This window comes from Protopterus annectens, chromosome 1.part0 (assembly GCF_019279795.1).
Source record: "Protopterus annectens isolate FY-2018-M chromosome 1.part0, PAN1.0, whole genome shotgun sequence".
Lineage (NCBI taxonomy): Eukaryota > Metazoa > Chordata > Ceratodontiformes > Protopteridae > Protopterus > Protopterus annectens.
The window spans coordinates 371,835,613-371,860,375 of NC_056725.1; the positions used below are offsets into that span (position 1 = coordinate 371,835,613).

The window sequence follows — 24,763 nt, forward strand, 5'->3', positions numbered from 1 at the left end:
GTGATCGCATTAGAGAACACATCTATAATATAAACAAATTTATTTTGACAAATGCCCTTGCGAAGCATGTTAGAATGAAACACACACGTTCAGATTAATGGTGGTAGAAATAATACCGCATGGGCCTCGGGGTGGTGATATTAGCAACAGGGTTGAGAGTAGTGAGTTAAATTGGATTATTAGGATGCGTGCTCACAGGGACAGTGGACTCAATGATAAAATGATTAAGCCTGCCCTTAGGATTAGACCACTAGCTAAGTGAATGTTTTTAAACAGGTATTGTATGTTTGTATACTAATGCTTTTTATAGTTATGTTAATAAATATTCATAGTTCATTTTTATTTTTATGTAGGGTGAAATTTGTTTTTAATATCTCATTGTATGTTTAATTGAATGATGGATTTCATTGGTTGTTTTTGTTTTTAAATATGAAGTGTGTTTCGTTGTGGATTTGTCTGATGAAGCAGTCAGTGTGAACTGTGAAAGCGATAACATTAAACGTTTATTTGGTGGAGGTTTATGCCTTCTTATTGTCGTGGTGGAATTTTATGCCTTCTTATTTTCATGGTTTGGTTCATTTTATTTTTTATTGCATTCTTTTTCACATTACATTATTTGTGTATGAGCCAGGATATTTGGGAAGAGACTAAACAAAACTTTAGTATGTATAAGACATAAACACTTTTTAAAATCGGGGTTTAAAATTCAAATGTGTCTATATGAAGCTGTGTCTGAAAGGTCTTGGCCATCTTTAGGTAACACAGCCACCACAGATTTCTTCCAAGATGTCGGTGCTTCCCCACCTTTTAAAATACTGTTAAACAAAATCTTGCAGATTTTTATCACTTTCTTCCCTCCTAATTACCAGACTTCCACAGGAATACCATCTGTTTCTGGAGACTTTCCTGAAGATTGATTACACGTAGCTGTTTTTATCTCATCACCTCATAACTGTCACTTCTCGAGCCTGGTCTTTCTCTAACCTGGGATAATTAAGTCTTCCGTAAATATTTCCGTTTTTACTCTTACTTGATTTCCACATTTCTTTGCTTTATACAAATGTTCATAAAATTTCCAGAATATTACTAAAACCAATACAGGATCTCTGGTTATTTTTCTTGTTATAGGTTCCCTAAGTCTGGCGACATCCCTTTCAACATTCTTTTGCCTATGCCATCGTACTAAAAGTTTTTGTATTCTGTAGTTATCAAAAAATTGTTGCTTAACTGTAATCTTTCTAAAGTAATGCACATTATCCAGATACCCCTTATTTGTCTTTAGCACTCTGCATTTGCTCCTCCTCTTTTTCTGTGAGATTCCCCTTGTGACGCCCCTGCACTGGCCCAGTAATCAAGGAGCTTCAGTCTTCACCACTGGCAATAGTGAGGTACGTACACAATGGGAGGATGACAAGTACACGCACAGTGATCACAGTCAGTCTGGGGCTTATTTCTCCATCTTTATCCAGATTCCCAATAAGACTCCCCACTGGCACAGCTATAGAGTTGAGTCCTTAACCAGAGTTCCAAGCCAAGTCCTCTCAACACTCTCTCTATCCAACCAGTACTTTATGTCCCTGCCCAAGTAGCTAACATACGCGCGCGCACACACACACACACACACACACACACACACACACACACACACACACACACACACACACACTTTGAGATTTGATTTATACACAAACACACACCTGGGAAAGGCTGACATAGGTTTACTAGCTATGCCCCCTTCTGCCCAGACCATAATGTAGTTATCACTGCCACCAGACCACTTATCAGCTACTTTAAGGCCCTTCCCAAAGGGTGACCAATCCTACTGTGTAATGTCACTATTATCCAAATGGTAAGTGTGACCAAGAGCATGACTGTTTAGGAGTGGCTGTACAGTGTCACCAAATACATACGCAAGTACTCCAAGAGCTTAAATATGTCTCACAAATGTCAGCCACAAAGATGGGTTTAAATATATTTAATAATAAATAATAAAAGAACAAGACAATACTCAAGCAACACAGTTACTTCAGAGTTCAGAATCACAGGAAATATTTTAAAACAACATTGCAGGACAGTGTCAAATAAATACAGAAAACTTCTAACCTAATCTTTACTGTATTCCTATCTATATCTAACAGAGACAGTATGCCCTAAGTCTTACTTACAGAGCAACCACACAAGCAGAAGTGCTGAATGGATGTTTCCAGGTCCAAGACAAGATATAAAATGCACAGTTTTGTCTCTGAGAGAGTTCTTAAATTAATAACAAACCTTACAGCTGGTCAGCCTGGATGACATCACTCTTTGTCACCTGCCTTCAGTTTCCAGGCTAACAGAAACAAACATCTCTGTGTTAAAAGTACATATCACTCAGATGTTTTCCCAGAACTGGAAGTTGTAAAACAATTAAACACTTTACATTTTAAACATAAGTACTTCTCAAGACAGTAGAAAAAACTTATAGCTCTGGACATCCTGTCTTATTGCTGCAATGAAACTAACTTTTATAGCACATCGTAAAGCACTTAATTTCAACTTATTTTCTTGAAGTTTTGTAAGTTAATCTTCTATGTTCCAGCAGGGTATGCTGTGGTAACCGTCTTAAAGCTCAGTACATAACATAAATTCCAGATAGCTGGGTTGGCAGTGTCACATTTCTTCCCTCACCGAAAACTCAACCTAGTTTTTCAATTGACCATTGAGAAACGTTGCTTGAGAGGGTTAAGCCTATCTGGGAATACCTTACCCCGTTCCCTGTCTTGAGAGAACATCTGTATTGGCATTGCTAACCCTACTGTGGTGCTGCACTGTCATATCATATGCTTGCAACCCTAGGCTCCACCTTAGTAACTTTGCATTTTGCTGGCTGGCTCGATGTAGCCATGTTAAGGGATTGCGGTCTGTACCTGCAGTGAATTTCCTTCCATACAGACAACGCTGACTTTTCTGCCATGCCCACATTATGTCTAGGCATTCCTTTTCTACAGCTGCATACCATTCCTCCCTGGGTTGGAGCTTTCAACTGAGATAAACGACTGGGTGCTTTCCTCCCTCTGAGGAAACCTGGCTAAGGACAGCCCCCACCCCATGGTTTGAAGCATCCACCTGCACAAAAAATTCTTTGCTGTAATCTAGACTGTCTAACACAAGGAGTCCTTACAAAGCTCCCTTAATCTACTGCAATGCCTGTTCACATGCTGGGGTCCACACTACCTTATCTGGCCTGTTTGTCCTTGTCAGGTCTGTGAGGAGAGCACCATTGTTACTATAATGGGGACATACTTTCTGTATTACCCTGCTGTACCCAAGAATGCCCTTACCTGCTTTTTGGTAACAGGGGCAAGCCGTGCCTGAATGGCTTCCACTTTGGCAGATTCTGGCCTGAACTTACCACTCTCCACTCTGTCCTAGATAGGAGACCTCTGCCCTACCCACCTGACATTTCCTGGGATTAATGGTCAATCCTGCCCTCTGTAGTCTGCCCAGCCCCTCACTGACATGCTGAAGGTTTTTTGCCAGGAATGGCTGTAGATGGCAATATCATCTATGTAAGCAAGGGCAAAATCTCCTGCTCCTGCTAGGATATGATCTACTAGCCTCTGGAAAGTCGCTGGGGCATTTTTCATCCCAAAGGGCATCTTCGTGAACTTGTACAAGCCAAAAGGAGTCACAAAGGCTGATCTCTTTTTAGCACTGGGAGTCAAGGGCACCTGCCAGTAACCCTTGGTAAGATCAATAGTGGTAAGTAACTTAGCCTCACCCAGCTGCTCTAGGTCTTCATCTGTCCTAGGCATGAGGTAAGCATCTGACTCTGTGTGACTATTTAATTTCCTGTAGTCCACACAGAACCTGGTGCTGCCATCCTTCTTTGGTACCAGCACCACTGGGGAGACCCAGGGGCTGCTGGACTCCTAAATTAACCCTAGTTCCAACATTTCCTGTATCTCCTCCCTCAGAGTCTGTTTGATTCTCTCAGGTACCCTATAAGGGACTGCTTAATAGGCCTTTGGGGTCCTGTACCCACATGATGCTGCACCAGGTGGGTGCACCCTGGTTTCCCAGTGAACATGCCCACAAACACCTGTAACACTGCTGTGATTTCTCAAACCTGGGTAGGGGATAACTGCTGGGACATTGCTACCCCTTCCACTAAGATGTCAGTTCCAGCCTCACTAAGGACATCATTCACAAGATCCCCCTCAGACGACTCCTGCCATCCACTGCAAATACACAGTACAAGAGCCTCCCTGTCTTGGTAAGGTTTCATTATGCTAACATGGTACAATTTGTGCACCTGCCTCCTGCCTAGCAGTTCTACCATGTAGTTAACATCACTGACCTTTCTTACTGTCTTGTAGGGTCCCTCCCAGGCCGCCTGCAGCTCGTTGCGTCTGACAGGAATGAGAACCATTACCTGCCGCCCTACAGCATATTCTCTGGCTTGAACATTCTTGTCATACCAGACCTTTTTCTGCTGTTCGGCTTCTGCCAGGTTCTCCTGGGCCAAGCCCATGAGTTCCCTGAGCCTTGTCCTGAGGTTTAGGACGTATGCCACAATAGACTTCTTGTGGGATTCACACTCACCCTCCCACTCATCTCTAATCAAATCTAGTGGCCCCCTTACTCTGTGCCCATACAACATCTCAAAGGGTGAAAAACCTGTGGATTCCTGGGGCACCTCTCTGTAAGCAAACAGATGGGGCAAATATTTGTCCCACTCCCTCTTAAACTGGTCTGCAACTGCCTGTAGCATCGTCTTGAATGTAGAGTGTAACCTCTCAACAAGACCATTAGTCTGGGGATAGTAGGGGGTGGTATGTAGGTGCTTCACCCCACAGTACTTCCACAGACAAGCCAGCAGGTCTGACTTGAAATTGGCACCTCTGTCAGTCAGTATTTCTTTTGGGAAACCTACCCTGCTGAAAATCTCTAACAAAGTATTTGCCACCTTTTCTACCTCAATGAAGGATAGAACCACTGCCTCAGAGTAGCTGGTAGCATAATCTACTACCACTAGGATATAGTTTTTCCCTGTGGAACTTGGGGTACTCAGGCCCCACAATACCATAGCTACCCTCTGAAATGGCTCCTCAATCACAGACAAAGGCATCAAAGGAGCTTTCACCTTGTCTCCTGCCTTGCCCACCTTTTGTCACTGCTCATAGGTCCTGCAGTACCCTGTTACATCTCTGGAAATACCAGGCCAATAGAAGTTCTGCACAATACGTTTCTTTGTTTGCTTTATGCCCATATGACCTGCAAAGGGAATATCATGGGCTATGGCTAGAAGTGCCAAATGGTAGGCTCTGGGCGCAACCAATTACTGTATTCTCTCACCCTATAGCCCTCCCTCAGGGGTCCACTCTCTATACAGTAACCCTTTGTCCCAGTATACAGAGTCCGTCTTTTCTTGAGAATCAGGTGCCTCACTAGCTACCACCCTCAGGCCTTGTAATTTAGGGTCTGAGAGCTGAGCCTGTTTAAACTCTGTCTTAGTAACCCTTCCCAGCTCCCCTTCCACAGGAAGTCTGGTATTCTCTGACAGTAGTGCCTCACTGTCAGCCTGGGTACTTACCTCTGCCCTTGCAGTCACTCTGTCCATGGGAACATCAGCACCCACAAGCAGCTGTGGCTCACCATCAGTCTCACTGCTACAGGGTAGCTTCCTCCCTGAAGTAAACCTTTCGCCAGTCCTCGCTGCAAGTGTGCAGTCTGTCTGGGTCTCCTCCCAGGCTACCAAACCCACATGCTTGTCTCCATGCCTGACTGTGTGTAACTGAATGCACACACAGTACTGCATTATCAAAATCATTCCCCGTCAGGACATCTGCAGGGATATCCACAAACACACCTACTTTCTTGCTTCCTTTTCCACCCTCCAAATCAAGGTGAACCCTAGCCAAAGGTATTTGGAATGGGGTCCCTCCTAAATCTCCGACTGGAGTAGACTGCCCAAGCAAGTAGTGCTCCCCTGTAACCATTGTAGGCTTCACAATCATTAGGTCCGAGGCTGTGTCTCTCTTAGCTATGGCCTCTTTCCCATTCACTAAGATAGGATATAACCTGTTGTGGTAGTTTGTTACCCTTGTTGTCTCGAGACAACTTACTGCTGGGATTTTGTCATTACCACTTACTGGCTCTCCCATCTTTTGTTCCCCACCTTGCCTCCATGGAGATCTATATGCTACATGGCCCCACTTGTATTTAAAACATTTAACCCTTGGTCCTGGATGTGTACCTGGACTACTGGTTTTCCAGCTGCTGGCAGCCTCTGTTGGGACAGTGTGGGCTGCTCAACATGGGTTCCCTTAGACCCATGAACAGCACTGGGTATCCCTTTCCTGAGCAGTGATGCCCTGCTTGCTAGGTATAGGTCTCCCTTCTTCCCCAATTCATCTGCAGTAATGCATTGTCTATCAGCTAACCAGATTCTCATGTCCTCAGACAAACTGCTAAGGGCTTGTTCCCTCACCAAAAGGTCTGCCAGCCCTTCAAAAGTGGTGACCTGACATCCACTCACCCACCTATGAAAATAAGTGCTTAGTTCAGCAACATATTCACACACACTTTCATTTGCCTTGCATCTGTGTTCACGAAACCATTTCCTATAAGCTTCAGTTGTTAACTTAAAATATTTTAAAAGACAGATGTTCTTCATTTTTCACTGTTGCAGTCATCACATTTGGGTTATTCCTGCTGGGGTCGCCCTCGGCCGGCCTGATACCAGAGACTTAGTATTTCTGCGTCAGTTGCGGTCGCTTGAAGACTGACATCAGGTTGTCAGGAGTATAAAGGAAGGCAGCCGACACCATTACATCAGTCTTTCTTGCCGCAGAGCCGGAAGCAGAAGCAGTTCACACGTGCGCCGCTTGGCCGCTACCTAAGTTTCGGTTCCAAATTGAAGTTGAAGTCTTCAAAAGCTAAGTACCCCATTGGGGATCCTTTTTTCTTGCACTAAACGATGTCAGAAAAAGTTAATAATTGTCTTGCCTGTGGAAAGCAGATACTACACTGGGACTTTCATTCCTACTGCATCACTTGTCTAAGCCCAGACCACGACGTCCCTCGTTGTCAGTTCTGTGCTTTGTTTAACTCCAGAACTATTCATCGTCGGGCCCTTATTGCAGCCATTTTCCATTTACAGTCCTCTAATTTCGATATGGCTGCCGCAAGCCATCCGACAGCTGACCTTCCAAAAAATGTAAAGATAAAGACTGAGACAGACCGCACAGGACTAAACTTTCCGACGACACTACTGCCAAGCTGGTCATCAGTCCTCTGGAATTCACTGAGGCGCTTTCACAGTCCCTGATGCCCGCTTCAGTTAATTCGCAGGCCTCTACCGAGATCCTTTCGGAGTCCGGTATGCTGCAGAACTCTTCTTTGTCTAAGGATCTTGCACAGAAAGTCATTGACAATAGGGAAACAGTTTACCCCCCACTTTTGGATAAGGGAATTTCCCCAAGTGCTATAGTCATCAGCAACAAAGAGGAGGCAGTTTATGGTAGTTTTACTTACACTTATTGCCTCAACTCTATGGAAATAGAAGAAGTTATTCAAAGACATTGGCCAGTTCTTACTTTGCATGAAGAATTAAAGACGGTAATACCTGCTTTTCCCAAGTTTATTAGAAAGAGAGATATTAATCTCAAAGTATTATTTGAAGTATTATTTGAAGGGAAATTTAACTCTTTGGCAAGCATGCAGGTACCCCGAATAGGCACATTTAAATGTGGAACTTGCAAACAATGTTTTGCTATATTTAACACCTCAAGTTTATACATCCCGTCTAGGAATTTTACTAACTGTGCAAGCAAAGGGGTAGTTTATTTAGAGTATTGTACCGCCTGTACTGGTTTCTACATAGGCAAAACTGAAAGGAGCCTTAGAAAAAGAATTTATGAACATTTTTATGATATTTCCAGACAGAAAGATTCTAATGCCTTTTTTAAACATTCTCTAACATGCCCCAATTATGAATTAAAGTTTTTAGTCTTAGAACAAGTGGTGCCAGATGCCAGAGGGGGTGACTAGGAGACAACCTTGGAATACAGAGAACTTCTCTGGCAACTAAGGCTGAATGCCAGTAGACCCCCAGGCATGAATGACAACATCAACATCATTAGCGTTTTTAAAAACAAAATGGCACGCTTGTGAGGTTTTGGGTTTTAGACAGTGTCTATACATTGTATATATATATTTTAAACTGTTGTAGATATCTATTATCAAAATAAACTTATTTATTATTTTTTAACAATATAAGAACATATTTATATTTCCTTAAACAAGGTAATAAATCTCCTCAGTTTAATATTATTAATTTTATTAACATATTTTTAACATTCTTAAATACAACCGCATTTTTATTGTAGTGACACTTTTCCATTTAACCCTGTTTTTGGTTGTGGCACTGTTTCATTTAATTCAAGGTTTTAAACACATTATTTTTTCAGCGACACTCATGGTTTGGAGATGTTTCTTTTTAATTGTATTCTCCTTTAATTGTATTATTCAATTGTAACATTGAATTGCAATGCTCAATTAATTATGCAATTTAGTGATTTAGAAATAACTATTTAATGTGGCCACTTGGCAGTCTTAATATTAGCTTGAGAAAGCTCAGCATTAAGCTGAGCGAAAGCGCTTGTTATATCGTTGTGTTCAATTGATGTGAATAAAGATCTCAACTTGGATTATCTTCGCTCTACTTCCATTATTGGCTACCAGGTCACTGCACTTGGATCAGTTGGGTTTGCCACTTTGTCTGGATTTTGTGTTTCTTGATCCTGCAGTCATATCTACCTTGGATGTGTCCTGAGCCACTGTGCAGGCACCGGCTTCCGAGGAAGTCTTTTGCAACACCAAATCCAGACATAAACCGCCACCTTCTTTAATGGCTACCATTCTTTCTAAACCAACCGAGTTCCTTAGGCCCAGGGGCTGAACCACCCAGAAGAACCTGCCTTCCAACCATTCTTTGGCACCTTCTCCCTTGCCTCAGTCACAGATGCTTAGAATGGCAGAGGACCTTATCATGCTGATTAGGGGAAGCCAAGCCACTCCCTCAAAAAGAAAAAGAGATCTGTCTCCAGAGGTTTTGTCTGAACAAGAGTCAGATGAATCTGCTGCATCTGACTATGAAGACTTGCAGCCCCTCTCTACATATGAGGATTCTGATGCAGAGGAATCTATTCCTTTAGCCTCTCTCCCAGAGGATTTTTTCCTTTGGGAAAACTTTGCATACTTTAAGGGAGCATTTCTAATGGGAGAGCCAAGATTACCCACAGTCTAAAAAGAGACTCAGAGAGTTCCTGGACCTTCCACAGCACAGGCCCTTAGCTATCCTCCCAGTCCTAGATGTGGTAGATGATGTCTTCCTTGAATCCAGCTTGACTCCAGACACCCTCCCTCCTGCTCCCAGAAAGCCAGACAGGTACTACAGAGTCCCTGACTCTCAGAAATATCTCTTTAAAAACCCAATTGCAGATCCTAAGGTCATTACTCAAGGCCCAAAAGGGGTTAATGCTAGTTCAGCTAAGAATCCCACCCCTTTAGACAGGGATTTCAGAGCACTGGACATATGGGGAAAAAAAAGTATACACCTCAGCTACTCTTGCTATCAGGGCACTCAGTTGTCAGTTCCATATGCTTAAATATCAGCAACATATCTTGGAACTCCTTAAACAAAAAATTTCCTCCTTCCCTGTATGGGCAGAATCTGAAGATTTACAGGAATTAAAGCACTCTGCTGGTCAAGCAAGTAAATACATTTTGCACTGCAGTTTTGACGCCCAAGAAGCTTCTTGCAGGGCAGCAGTCACTGGATCTGTCATTAGAAGACATGCATGGCTTAAGGAACAACCCCAGCCATACCATCTCAAATCAAAATTGTTGGATGCACCATTGTACAAAGATAACTTATTTGGTACTAAAGCAGAAGTAGTGTTAAAAAAGATGGAAGAAAAAGCAAAATCTATGCAGAACTGTTATCAAGGACCAATTGGTTCTGAACATTGTGTGTCAGGGGTACAAATTCTCCTTCCACACCCTTCCAGCCCCCAAAGGGTTCCCAGATCTACCACCAATCAGTGGGCAGAGGCTCAAAAGCAAATTCATACCCTGCTCTCCTTGGGAGCAGTAGAACACGTTCATGCAGAGCAGATAGGCCAAGGCTTATACTCCAGATTTTTTCTGGTACCCAGAAAAATCGATCTGTCCATTCTAAACACTTTCCTGGTGATCCCAAAATTCAAAATGCTCACCCTCCAGCAGCTGCTACTCATGCTGTCCAAGGACACTTGGCTTGTCACCCTGGACCTAAATGAGGCCTACCTCCACATTCCCATCAGGGAGTCCTGCAGAAGATATCTTTGTTTCAGGGCAGAATCTCAACACTTTTAGTTCTCTGCACTTCCCTTTGGCTTATCTACTGCTCCTAGAGTTTTCACTAAATGCCTGGTTCTAGCCATTGCTTTTTGCAGACAAAGAAATATTCAAATTTATCTCTACTTAGACGACTGCCTTATTCAGGCAGACAGCCAAGAAAAGCTGCTCTAAGACCTGGCCTTTATAAAGGACCTACTAACCTCCTTAGGGTACACAATCAATGAAAAGAAATCCAAACAGGAACCCACCAAAAGGATAATCTTCCTGGGAGCAAGTCTGGATACAGCGTCCCAGATGACATGCCTAACACTAGAGAAACAAAGTTTCCTATCAGCTTACTTCTCTCAACTGGCCACCAGGCCCCAGCTTTCTGCAAGGGAAATCCTACAAGCCCTGGGGTTCATGGCATCTTGCATACTCCTTATTCCATATGCCAGACTGGATATGAGGAAACTTCAATGGTAATAAAAAATATCAGAGAGCCAGCAAACTGTAGCATTTGAATATTTATTCACTTAAATGTGTCATAAAAAAGGAAACATAAACGGATCGGTTTCGGCTATACAAAGTACATAGCATTCACCAGTGTTAAAAACAGTGATACAATTGCTTCCTTTTATAATTTGACCCATGAGTGAATCCTCGGCTAATTGGTCCATCATGGATGCTCATTAAGCCCTGGTGGGAATAAACCACCCAACTTTATAATCCATTTCTTTTCTTTATTATTTACTATTTGGTGCCATCCCACTTGACCTGTTGCCAGTAATTTTATCAATCACCATAAATCTGAAAAGTGCGTTTGTGTGTCCCAGTGAATGTTTGTATAGCGCATTGGTGATTTTCTTTGTTCTAATGTCACTATAATGTTCCGATATTCTGAGTCTAAGGGGTTGAGAAGTCTGTCCAACATAAAATGCAGAACAGGTACATGTGGTAAGGTACATCACCCAATCTGTCCCGCAATTAGCAAAGAATGAGATGACAAACATGTTGCCAGTATTTTTACTTGTAAATTGTTTGGATTTCATGACTTTGCCACAATGAGTATAGTGACCACAGGGGATGCAGCCCATAAGTAAATTACCCATTAAGGTAGTTTGTCTTGAATCATCCTTGGTCCTGAGTGCATGTTTGTAATGGCTGAAGTATGATCCTAAATTCTTACCTCTTCTAAAGGAAAAATAGCATCTCTCCTGAAGGAAATCCGAGAGTTTATTATCCGCTAGAAGAATATTCCAGTACCTATGGACACTATTTAACAACACATCAGCATTTCTTCCACATGTGGTGACTAGACGAATCTTAGATTTATCCTCTGCTTTCTTCTCCTTGTATCTCAAAAGCTCTTTCCTATCAAGTGTGGCCACCCAATTCCTGGCATTGTAGATGTTTCCCATTTTATAACCCCTATCCTTAAATCTGATGGTAAGATCCTCCTTATAATGTTCATAAGTGGCATTGTGTGAGCATATATGCTTCATCCACAGGAACTGGGATTTAGGAACGTTCCTGCAGATGTGTGGCGGATGGAAGTTGGAGGCATGAAGGAGAGGGTTATATTGAGGATATTTGCAGTAAACCTCAGATTCCAGTGTATGATCATTATTCCTGGTAATTAGGTCATCCAAAAACATGATCCTGTTAGTTATAATTAACTGTAAAATGTATGCCCCATTTATTTTCGTTGAGGTACCCCACAAATTCCATAAGATATTCTACATCTGATCTCCATACTAGCCAGCAATCATCTAGATATCTTCTCCAGTTGTCAATCTCCTCTAAGTAGATATTATGTGTATTATCATAAATTAATTGTTCCTCTAGATGGGCCATGAAGAGGTCAGCATAGATAGGGGCAAAAGAAGCCCCCATGGCCATGCCTTGGACCTGCAGATAACATTTATTTTGGTAATAAAATACATTCTTAGTTAGAACATGTTCCGCAAGGCAGATCAAGAAGGTATTAAACCATGGTTGATACATTTCTGATTTATAAAGCCAGTATTCCAGTGCTACCAAGCCCACCCAATGAGAAATGTTGGTGTATAGTGCAGAGACATCTAGAGTGCGCACAGTAGCCAGTTCGCTTCCAACTGCATCTCAGAGATCACTTGTAGAAATTCCATGGTGTCCTGTATTCGGGACCGAACCCATTTCAATAACAGCTGTAAATGATTCATAAGGAATTGTGAGAGTGGCTCGGTAATGGAGCCCCTGCCTGAGACAGTGGGCCTACCTGGTGGTTGATGAAGATCCTTGTGTATCTTGGGGAGAAAATAAATATACTGGCTCATTGGAACAGACACCGCCAGATGGTAAAGAGTAGTGTCAGTAATAATTCCCTCATCCCTGGCAGACACCAAAAATTGGTCTATTTGTTTCTTGAACTGGCATGCATGTGTAGTATCACCCATCATTTAGTTGTCTACCAGCTTCCATATTGTATTGTGTCCAGTCCATAACTACCACCACCCCACCCTTGTCAGCAGGTAGTATGACCAGATCATGGTTGCTCTCCAATTCCCGTATGGCCTGTATTTCAATCTTTGAGAGATTATTAGATTTGGCTCGGAATTCCCTAGAGTGAAAATGTAAATTTTTGAGAATAGAGGTCTGGTACATGTAAACATTATGATACATTCGTGGAGTAAAATGGGATGTATGGTATTTAAACACATTCTGACAGTCAGGCACAGATGTCGATTGAAAATGTAACCTTAAGTTTAACATTCTACAAAAAGAAATTATGTCCTGTGCAAGAATATCCTCAGAGACAAAAAAAACAGGAATGAAATTAAGCCCTTTATTCAAAACTTGTATCTGTGTTTGTGACAAAGAAGTGGAGGAAATATTCAACGCATTATTCTTAGTGGTTATTTCCGAATCATTAGTTTCAATCAATAGTCCCTCCGTACTGTCTACCTTTGCAGTGTTTCCTCCCTCCCCTCCTTTATCTGCCCCTAAAGGGACTCGTGTGTTGCTTCTTTTAGATACAGGTGAATCTGGGTCGTGCTTTGTTTCTGGATCCATTCCTGATGGGGATTCATCCCCTGAGGTATCGTAACTAGATGAAGTGGGTCTTTTCAACATTGACCTAGGTCATTTCCGCTTCACTACCTTCCTGTTGGTGTTTTCAAACCTACCATGTTTATTAGTAGTGAATGGATCCCCCTTTCATAGTCAGCCAGGCCCCTCTAGAACTTTCACATCTTTCTTTCCTTAAGTTGTTGTTCCAGATTTAATAGCTCCTGGCTGAGTTTGTTGAGACCTGTAATAAAAGAGGGCTAACCCTCAAACCTCTTTAGATCCTCACACAGTTTGGTTACTTCCATAATGCCTTTATCAATGGTTCGTTCATAATGGGCTGCTAGTGCTTCCACAAAGCCCATGGAGGCTTTTTGTTGAGCCATGGCCCATTGGTCCATAAGCTCAGTATCAATATTATTGATTAGGGGTTGTATACGTACCCTAAGCCTCCTCGGTGAAATGTCTTTAGTTAGATGGGCCTTGAATAGCTTTGAATGCCACACGTTGGTCCTCAAGGATCTCATGCTTTTGTTTAATCTAAGGAATTGTGTTTCGCATGTATTTTCAGGTTGTAAGTCATCAATTCCATTGTTCTGATTGGTTGTTCGACCCAAACCAAATATACCCAGATTGTCTCGATCTGTTGATAATCCCTGTAATAACCTAGTTAGATCCATTAGTATTGCCAAAAAATCTAATATATATATATATATATATATATATATATATATATATATATATATATATATATATATATATATATATATATATATATATATATATATATATATATATATATATATTTTTTTTTTTGTGTGTGTGTGTGTGTGTGTATATATATATATATATATATATATATATATATATATAGATATATATACATATATATATATATATATATATATATATATATATATATATATATATGTATATATATATATATATATATATATATATATATATATTTTTTTTTTTTTTTTTTTTTTTGTATGTGGCCACTGGCCAATGCCTGCCCTTTGGAACAGAAAGAAATTGTAGGAAAATAAAACTACAAATATAATCACCAATATTGTAGGAACCAGAGGAATTACAATAATATTTGGTTGCCCAAAGTGGATCTCTAGAATAGGTTAGCAATATCCTTGGGATATGGTATCAATAGACACCAAATAGCCAATATATTGCACTCTCATCAAAAAGGAAAAAATCCTTCATTCAATATAAAATATACACAGCAATGCTATGCTCGTTTATAAATATCCATATATTCAACATTTGAATTCCAAATGGACAATAATAACCCCAGTTATTGTATCAATGAACATAATCTCTTAATCCCATCACAACTGTTTAGAAGAACAAAGTGTATTCATAAATAGGGATTAGATGACAGTGCTACGTCCATTTGTTCATAACTGGTTTCTACCTTCAGATCTACCCGAACAATAATAGCCCTTGCTGTGATCATATGAAAGCATATGATTATAAACAAAAGGAAAAGCTAATGTCCTAGAGACCAATAATTCCTCTAATAAGAATATAAAAAATGTAACCCACTACCATACTGTTCAAATTGGCAGCATTAGATCAGCAATCACCTACGTACATATCTACAAATTATCAAAATACTAATGGAATCCAACAACATATGCAGAAGATTACTATGACCAAAACTGTGTGCAGACATAAGCTATTAGTTTATAGTAGTTGTATGCTGAAATTGTATGGATAACCATCTATAGTGTGATGTTCCCTTCCCAGATATTCAGTTTAATTAACAAGGTCTATTCACACACTATTGGTCTCCCCTTAATATAAACTGATAGCTAATGAGTAGAACACTGTAAAACTTCACACATAAACAGTAAACATGGCTAGACCCTTTCAGCATAATACATTGCATCTTCAATAAAAGACTGCCCCTATCCTGAAGGTTATTTATAGATATACATTAACATCCATAACTATTATGATCATTTGGAAAAATTGTGATGTTCGTGTTTCACTGTTGCCGTCATTACACTTGGGTTATCCTGCTGGCAGGCTACCCGCAGTCGGCCTGAATTCCAAAGTCCTGGTCCGGTGTCTGTTGCTGTCGCCTCTTCCCTGACGTCAGTGCGCCAGGGGTATTTAAGATGCAGCTGATGCCATTTTCTTTAGTCTCTCTTGCCGCGCGGTGCCCGAAGCAAAAGCAGTTCGCAAGTACCGGTCGGCCGACTTCTGAGATTTTCAAAATTGAATTTCAGAACCGAAGTCTTCAATAAAGCAAAGTACCCCGTTGGGGAAATCTTTTCTTGCTCCAGACCGATGTCAGTAAAAGTTAACAATTGTATTTCTTGTGGGAAGCAAATACCTCATAAGGATTTTCACTCTTACTGTATTCCTTGCCTAGGCCCTGACCACGACGTTGCTAGTTGTCGGTTTTGTGCTAGATTCAACCAACGTACTATTAAGCTTCTGTTTGATTTTGCTTTACATTACTTTGGCAGAAGGTTTAACTACATAATGCCGTCGGAACAACCGACGACCGGAATTCATAAAAAACGCAAAGACAAAGAAAAGGACAGGCATCCAAGGTCCAAAACCGACAAAGCCTCTTCTAGGCCAGTTGCCGGTTCGCTGGTTCTCAGTGAGGCGCTTTCGCAGCTCCTGACAACCCGCTACCTCAGAGCCACAGTCCGCCTCTGACTCCCACGTGGAGACAACTAGGCCTCTGGAAACTCAAGGTAATGGGCCTACGGAAGCTATTCCCTCAGATGGGTCCGGAGCCGCTGAGCAGGCATCGGCTTCTGAGGGTGTTTTCAGACCTACACAGCTTACTATCAAGTCCACTTCAACAGCCAAGGCAAAGTCTAAAACACCACTAAAGACAAAGAAACAAGTACAGCATTCTCCTGGACAGTCATCCATGCCAAAGAAACAGATGCTTAAAATGGCCGAGGACCTAATTACTTTGATCAGGGGTTCCCATCCCCTCCTGATAAAAGGCCTAGGCAAGACACTGACTATGACTCCTCTGACCAGGTCTCTATTTCCTCTGATTCCTCTTCAGAACAGGTATATTCTCTTCCTCCCTATGAGGACTCTGATGCTGAAGAATCTATCCCTTCAGCCTCTCCTCCTGAGGATTACTCTTTTGGGGAAACCCTGCACACCATGAGGGAGCATTTCCATTGGGAGAATCAGGATTATTCAGAATCCAAGAAAAGGCTCAGGGATTTTCTTTTACTGCCTCAGCACAGGCCCCTTGCTATCCCCCCTGTACTAGATATTGTTGATGATGTTTTTTCTGAATCCAGTTTGTCTCCTGATTCTTTACCCCCTGCACCAGTCAAGCCAGATAGGTACTACAGGGTCCCAGACTCTCATAAATTTCTTTATAAAAACCCTGCTGCTGACCCAGAAACAATTTCTCAGGGTCCCAAAGGGGTCAAGGCTTCCACTGCAAAAAACCTTGTTCCTTCTGATTGGGATTCTAGAGCATTGGATAGATGGGGGAAAAAGTTTACACTTCTGCTACTTTAGCTGTTGCTGTAAGGGCTTTAAACTGCCAGTTTCACATGCTTAAATATCAACAATACCTGATGTCTTTGCTAAAACAGAAACTGCTTACAAGCACAGAATGTCCTGACAATAAGGAAATGTAGGATTTATTGCATGCTGCTGAACAAGTGGGAAAGCATACTCTGCAATGTGGTTTTGATTCATTAGAGGCTTCTTGCAGAGCCACAGTTACAGGTTCTGTCATTCGAAGGCATGCTTGGTTAAAAGAACAAAGTTTACCTGATCACGTAAAAGCAAAATTATTGGATGCTCCATTACAGCATAATACTTTGTTTGGTGTTAAGGCAGAAGAGGTGTTAAAGAAAATGGAGGATAAAGCAAAATCAATGCAGACAGTAAAGTATTTCTTACAGGTTCAGCCACCTAGATTTAGCAGGAACTGGCCTTCTAAAAATTGGTCCTTTCCAGTGTCAGACAGGCCACAAAGAGGCAGATACAGATGCCCAAGAGGCAGATCTCAGCCCCAAGGCTCATACAAACCTAAACAATGGGGTGCTTCAGCCCCCAAAGGCGGAGAAGACAAATCACAACCATATAGGAAACAGTCCCAATGACTTCCCTCTACAAATGCCAAGCACTTACCTTTTGGCAGCACCCTTAGGGGGAAAACTAACACTTTTCTCACAAAATTGGCACATGATCACCCAGGACAAATGGGTACTGAATATTGTTTCTCAGGGTTACAGGTTCCACTTTCACACCCTACCAAGGCCAAAAGGTATGCCAGACCTGCCACAAAATCAATGGGCAGAGGCACAAAAACAAATTTCTGCTCTCATTGACATGAGAGCTATTCAAAAAGTACCACAGCAAGAACAGTGGCAAGGATTTTACTCAAGACTTTTCTTGGTACCCAGAAAGGACAAAGCCTGGAGACCAATACTGGACCTGTCAATTCTAAATACTTTCCTGGATGTTCCAAAATTCAAAATGTTGACACTGCAGCAACTTCTACCCATGCTGGGCAAGAAGGCTTGGCTAGTTACTTTGGCCATCAAAGAGGCATACATGCAGGTCCCAATCAGACAAAATTGCAGAAGATACCTCAGATTCATAGCTGGCTCAATGCATTACCAATTCTCTGCACTGCCCTTTGGCTTATCTACTGCGCCCAGGGTCTTCACAAAATGCCTGGCACCAGTAATTGCATTTTGCAGACAAAAAGGAATTCAAATATATCCCTACTTGGATGACTGCCTTATTCAAGCAGAGAGCAAGGACATTCTACTAAAGCATCTGGCATTTGTAAAAAGATTACTAATTTGCCTAGGGTACACAATAAACGAAAAGAAATCAAAACTAGTGCCCTCTCAAGAGATAATATTCCTGGGTGCAAGCTTAAATACAACTGCCCAGATGGCTTATCTCACGCCAGACAAGCAAAGGCAACTGACTCATTACTTTCAAATGATGGCAGCAAAGACCCAGCTACCTGCAAGAAAAATTCTGCAGGCGTTGGGCTTCATGGCATCCTGCATCCTGCATCCTGCATCCTGCTAATTCCATATGCAAGACTGCATATGAGGAAGCTACAGTGGTATCTAAAAAGTGTTTGGACTCAACATTGCCACAGCCTGGAAACAATAATAACTCTTATTCCCTGCCTGCAACAGGAGTTTCGATGGTGGGCACTGGCCTGTCACCACAACAAGGGACAGCCTTTCACTTTACCCACAGCCAGGCAGACACTAACAACAGATGCATCGGATTATGCCTGGGCTGCACACATGGCAGGAAAATGTATTCAGGGCACGTGACCCCCGGACCAAATGCATCTTCACATCAGTCCAAAAGAGATGCTAGCTGTACAGAATGCCCTGACAGCCTTCAAGGATCTACTACATCCAGGACAACTATTACTAAAGACGGACAATACTACAGTTATGTGGTACATAAGCAAGGGGGCACACATTCCTACCCCCTCTGCAGGCAAGCCATGACTGTGGAACACAGCACTGACCTACCAAGTACATCTACAGGCACAATTCCTGCCAGGAAAGAAAAATACTCTGGCAGACAAACTAAGCAGAAACCTCATGGACCCTCATGAGTGGAAACTAAATCCACAGGTCTTCAGCATGATAACAAGGAAATGGGGATGCCCAGACATCTTTTTGCCTCCCCTCACAACTGCCAACTACAGAGATTCTGCACAAGGACTTATCACTCACAAGCATGGAAAGTGGATGCTCTATCATTCAGCTGGAAAACCCTAACAGTTTATGCCTTTCCACCACTGCCTCTCCTTCCCAAGGTACTCCTAAAAGTCAGACAAGAGAAACCAAAAATGATTCTGATTGCCACAGACTGGCCACGCCAGCACTGGTACCCAATCCTAAAGAGCTTGTCTCAAGGCCCAGCCTGGACTTTACCTCAAATTCCTCATCTTCTGACTCAACAAAACAATCATATCCTGCACAGCCAACTCAGAACCTTAAATCTGGCTGCATGGCAGATAATATACCCATTCAGAACACACCTCTCTCCAAAGCTGTTATGGATGTCATTTTGGAAGCCAGGAGGCCCAGCACCAGGAAATCTTATGCAGAAAAATGGAACAGATTCTGTGCTTGGAACCAGGCACAAGGACTTGAACCACTTGTTCCAAATATTCCTCAGATTTTACAATACATAACTGAGATGCTGGACAAAGGCCTATCCTTTTCATCAATTAAGATCCATGCCTCAGCCATTTCAGCTCATTACAGTACGGAACCTCCTATTTTCTCTCATCCACTGCTAAGACAGTACCTCAGAGGGGCAAAAAACATAAGACCCCCAAGGATAGCACCGATACCTACATGGGACCTCAACTTTGTCTTCGAAAAGCTCACACTGCCTCCTTTTGAGCCAGCCAATACAGGTGATATAAAATTCTTATCATGGAAAACTGCTCTGCTCCTAGCAATAACTTCAGCAAGAAGAGTCTCAGAGTTACAGGCATTAATGGCAGTGGAACCTTTTATAATTTTTCATCCGGACAGGGTTTCTCTAAGGACAAACCCAACATTTATGCCAAAGGTAGTATTCAGTGTGGCTCTTAACCAAACCATTCATTTGCCAACATTTTATCCAAATCCCCAGAATAAAGTGGAGAGACTTCTGCACTCTTTGGACATACACAGGCAGCTACGCTTCTACTTAAACAAAAGCTTTCAGAAAAACTGAGCAACTGTTTGTAGCATATGCTGCAGGATCACAAGGAAAGGCCATCTCAAAGCAGACTATTTCAAAATGGATAGGAGACTGTATTAGTTTCTGCTATGCACAGCATAGCAAGTCAGTGCCTAAAAATATTAGGCCACATTCTACCAGGGCAGCAGCCACTTCAGCAGCCTTTCTCAGAGGAGTACCAACCAAGGAAATTTTGGAGGCTGCAACTTGGAGTTCAGTGCACACTTTTACCAAGCAGTATCACTTACCTCTTTACTCTAAATCCAGAGCAGGCTTTGCCACTGCAGTTCTGCAGGGCCTCATAGCCGCTCCTAATCCTATTTAGACCCAGCCGCCCTACCTCAGCTTTGGGATTCAACCCAAAGTATTTTACTAAAATACAACTTCTTCTCAATCCAAAGAAAACCAAACTAATCCTATTCACCCCTGGCAGATCATCCAATTCAAACTATAGCCTCACAATAAACTCAAAAAATAATATTCAAATCACACCAACCAACCACACCAAACTACTAGGAGTAGAGATTGATAATCACCTAAAATTTGATATCCATATAGCACAAACCATCAAAAAGGTAAACCAAAAACTGGGTCTCCTCTATAGAAATAAAAAGTTCATGATTAATCAGACCAAAGCCACTATTGCAAGAAGCCATCTCCTCTCCATCCTTCTTTATGCTTCCCCTATCTTAACTAACCTTCACCAGACGGAACTTCACAAAATGGAATCATGCTACAACAAAATTGCCAAATTTGCGACAAACTCCTCAAATAGATCCCATCACTGTCTTTCCCTAATGCAACTCAAGTGGCTGGAACTTCCTCAGCTACTAAGACTTAATCAAGCCACAGTTGCACATAAACTCTACTACTACCCTGAAAAAACACCTGCCCTCCAACAGCTAATCCAGCCCTACACCACCACTAGAGTCCTGAGATCTAGCAAACAAAATCTCATTCAAGTAATAAGACATAAAAATGAAGCAGGTAAATCTCTCTTTGCCTGCACAACAGCACAAACCTGGAACTCACTCCCAAACAATATAACTAACACTACTTCTAGCACCCATTTCAAGCACCTCTTGAAATCCTATTATTCTAATAATTGGCTCTGCTCTTGCTACACACCAGGGTAGCAATAACTATGCTCAGTTGCAAGAATTCTGCTACACTATAACATTTCCCTTACTTAGCTCTACTGATATCCTTGCATATTCATCCAGGCATATCACTAATCTAACAGCAGAAAAACCAACACTGGTACTGTTCTGTACTATATTCCTTACCTGATAAATGCTCTAATCTGTATCTAAGAATAATATAATACCTAACAGAGCTCCTCTTACTCTCATTTTACCTATACATATATTTTAGTTATGCCACTATGGGCATTTATTTACTTCTCAGTTATACTAAAGCATAAATGTATTGTGACTGTAAATTTATTAATGTTTTTGTGAATGTGAAGTGAAAAAAAAAAAAAAATTGTAGGGGAGGGGGTTAATCTCTCCTCGCCTATACTAATTGTACAGTCTACTAAAGTTATCACATGCCATGTAATGTTCCTCTGTCCTACTTTAAATTTCATTGATTGCTTTGTATTGTATTAATCTATTATTGTAACATGGAGCTTTTTTCCCCGGGCCTCCGCTGAAAATGGACCTGTGTCCAGTCGGACCCTCCCGGTTAACAAAAATAAAATAAATAAAAAATAAATAAGTGTAATGACTGCAACAGTGAAACACAATGAACATAGTACAGTTGTGTACCTACCATAAATGTATATGTTCGAGTGTATTTACTGTTGCAGTCCAGGTTACCCACCCTCCATCCCCCTTTCTTTGCTGGGACTTATCTATACTTCTCTATCCTATATAACCTATGTGGTGTATTTGCTTGTAGATGAAGGTATTGTTTTTATTTTACTGTATGTTTTTATAAGCAATATGTATTGCCTACCTTCTTGGGGGCACCTGACATCTGGGGCAAGAAAAACTGTAGAAAATGGCGTCAGCTGCATCTTAAATACCCCTGGTGCACTGACGTCAGGGAAGAGGCGACAGCAGCCGACGCCGGACCAGGACTTTGGAATTCAGGCCGACTGCGGGTAGCCTGCCAGCAGGATAACCCAAGTGTAATGACTGCAACAGTGAATACACTCGAACATCTACAATATTATGGTAGGTACACAACTGTACTTTACTCCTGTAAAAAGTATATACTATTTCAACAAAAACACTGTATATCCCTTCGATAAACAAGAGTCCCAGTTCCTGATCATGAAATTTTCCAAAACAGTTGACACAGATACTACCAAAATAATATTTAGTTCATTTGGGGGCTGAAAATGCACCCGAAGGTGTTCGCACATATATTGCATACAGTTTTAGTCCCAATGGAATCAGAAGGCCTGGTCCCCTAATGAGTAAATTGTATTTTTGGCACTAAAAAGAGAATAAATGATGCATCCATTTACACAACCACATAGAACATGTATCCTTGTTTGCAGTATACAACAGTCCACTACATAGAATGCATAGATCAAATACTGTAAATAATATGTGTATTAGCAAACCTGAAGCTCTGGGGCTTGTGATAGGTCATAATGATAAGCAGTAAGTCCAAAAATGTCACAAAAGGTTCCATTCCAACTCGATTTGGTAGTGTTGCCCACTGTTAGAAATGAATCTGTCCCTTGGGCCTAGTTTGCTCTCAATGCTTGATTTGTAATAAAACTAAATAACCAAATATTTCCCAAAGAAATAGTCCATCAAAACCCTGAAATGGTCAGAATAAGTGGTATCCAGTGCACAACTCCATTCAAAAAACACTTTCAGCCCATAAATGCTGACTCTCTGATATTTTTTATTGCAACTTGGATTTTTGGAGCCGTGCAATTGCCGTACTTGCAGGGGCTGCCATTTCTTCATTCAAAACTTCGATGGTACCTAAAGAGCCTTTGGTGTCAACACTCTCAAGATCTGGAAACTCTTCTACCTATTATTCCTTGCCTGAGGGAGGAATTTCTTTGGTGGGCAACAGCCTGCTCCCACAACAAGGGACTGCCCTTCTCCCCACACCCCGCTGCCCAGACCCTCACCACAGACACAGATTACGCTTGGGGTGCACACCTGGATGGCAGATGCATACAGGGCTAATGGAACCCCCAGCAACCCCCCCCTGCACATCAGTCTAAAAGAGATGATGGCTGTGCAGTAGGCCTTGATAGCTTTCAAACCCCTTCTCTCTTCAAGGGCTCTTCTGGTCAAAACAGACACCACAGTGATGTGGTACATCAACAAGCAGGGAGGGGCTCGCTCCTACCCGCTGTGCAGGCTGGCCATGACCCTTTGGTTCACAGCCTCTTCCATGCATCTACCCCTGTTAGCACAATACCTGCCAGGCTCTCTTAACTCCCTGGCCGACTAATTAAGCACTAAACTGTTGGACCCCCATGAGTGGCAGTTCAACAGAAACACCTTCTTACTAATAACTCAGAAATGGGGAACCCTGGAGGTCGACCTCTTTGCCTCCCACACCAACCATCAGCTCAGCAAATTCTGCACCAGGGAACATTACTGCATGGCATGAAAGGTAGATGCCCTGTCCTTCCCCCTGGGTAAACCTCTTGGTCTATGCCTTTCCTCCCCTACCCCTCATTCCCAAGGTACTGATCAAAATAAGGGAGGAAAAACCAAGGACCATTATCTTAGCTCCAGACTGGCCCAGACAGCAACGGTACCCCTTGCTGCGCAGCTTCTCCCAACTACCCCCATGGAATCTTCCTCAGGTTCCCAACCTCCTAACCCAGAGGACTGGGGAATTCATGCACCCCCAATTGCAGACACTCAGCTTGGCTTATAACCTGACCCCTGACCAAATCTGCCCTCCTCAGTAAACCGGTTCTGGATGTTATCCAAGAGCCCAGATGCCCTAGCACCAGGACGTCTTATGCAGATAAATGGAAAAGGTTCTGCACCTGGATCCAAGGGAGCCAATACGGCACAGCCCTCCATCCCACTCATCCTGGACTACTTAGCTGACCTTACTACACAGTGGTCTCTCTTTCTCCTCTATAAAAATTCATGCCTTTGCTTTTTCCGCTCCTTTTCCCACTGAGCAGCCTCTTTTTTCACATCCTCTGATCAAGCAGTTCCTCAGAGGGGCTAACTACTTGAGGCCCCCCAGAAAGCACCAACACCAGCTTGGAACCTTAACTTTGCCTTGGAAAAGCTCACCCTGCCTCCATTTGAACCCACTTCTTTTGCAGAGCTAAAATTTGCCTCCTGGAAGACATCCTTCCTCCTGATCATAACTTCAGCCAGACGAGTCTCTAAGCTGCAAGCACTCATGTAAGTGGAACCCTTCATCATATTCCATGCAGACAGGGTATCCCTCAGAACTAATCCATCCTTCATGCCCAAGGTGGTATCTAGTGTGGCTCTCAACCAATCCATCCACTTGCCCACCTTCTTTCCTAACCAAGGGGGAAAGGATTTTGCACTCTCTTGATGTGTACAGATACCTCCGATACTATCTGGACAGGACTAAACCCTTCAGAAAATCTGATCACCTGCTGGATAGCTTTGCTTCAGGGGCAGAGGACAAA

General features: G+C 42.2%; 1 protein-coding gene across 3 annotated transcripts in view; it reads left to right on the forward strand.

The window, feature by feature from the left end:
- PEX3 (peroxisomal biogenesis factor 3) overlaps positions 1 to 24,763 on the forward strand; it is a 988,587-nt gene that overhangs the window by 540,798 nt on the left and 423,026 nt on the right. The gene's annotated exons all lie outside the window — the stretch shown is intronic.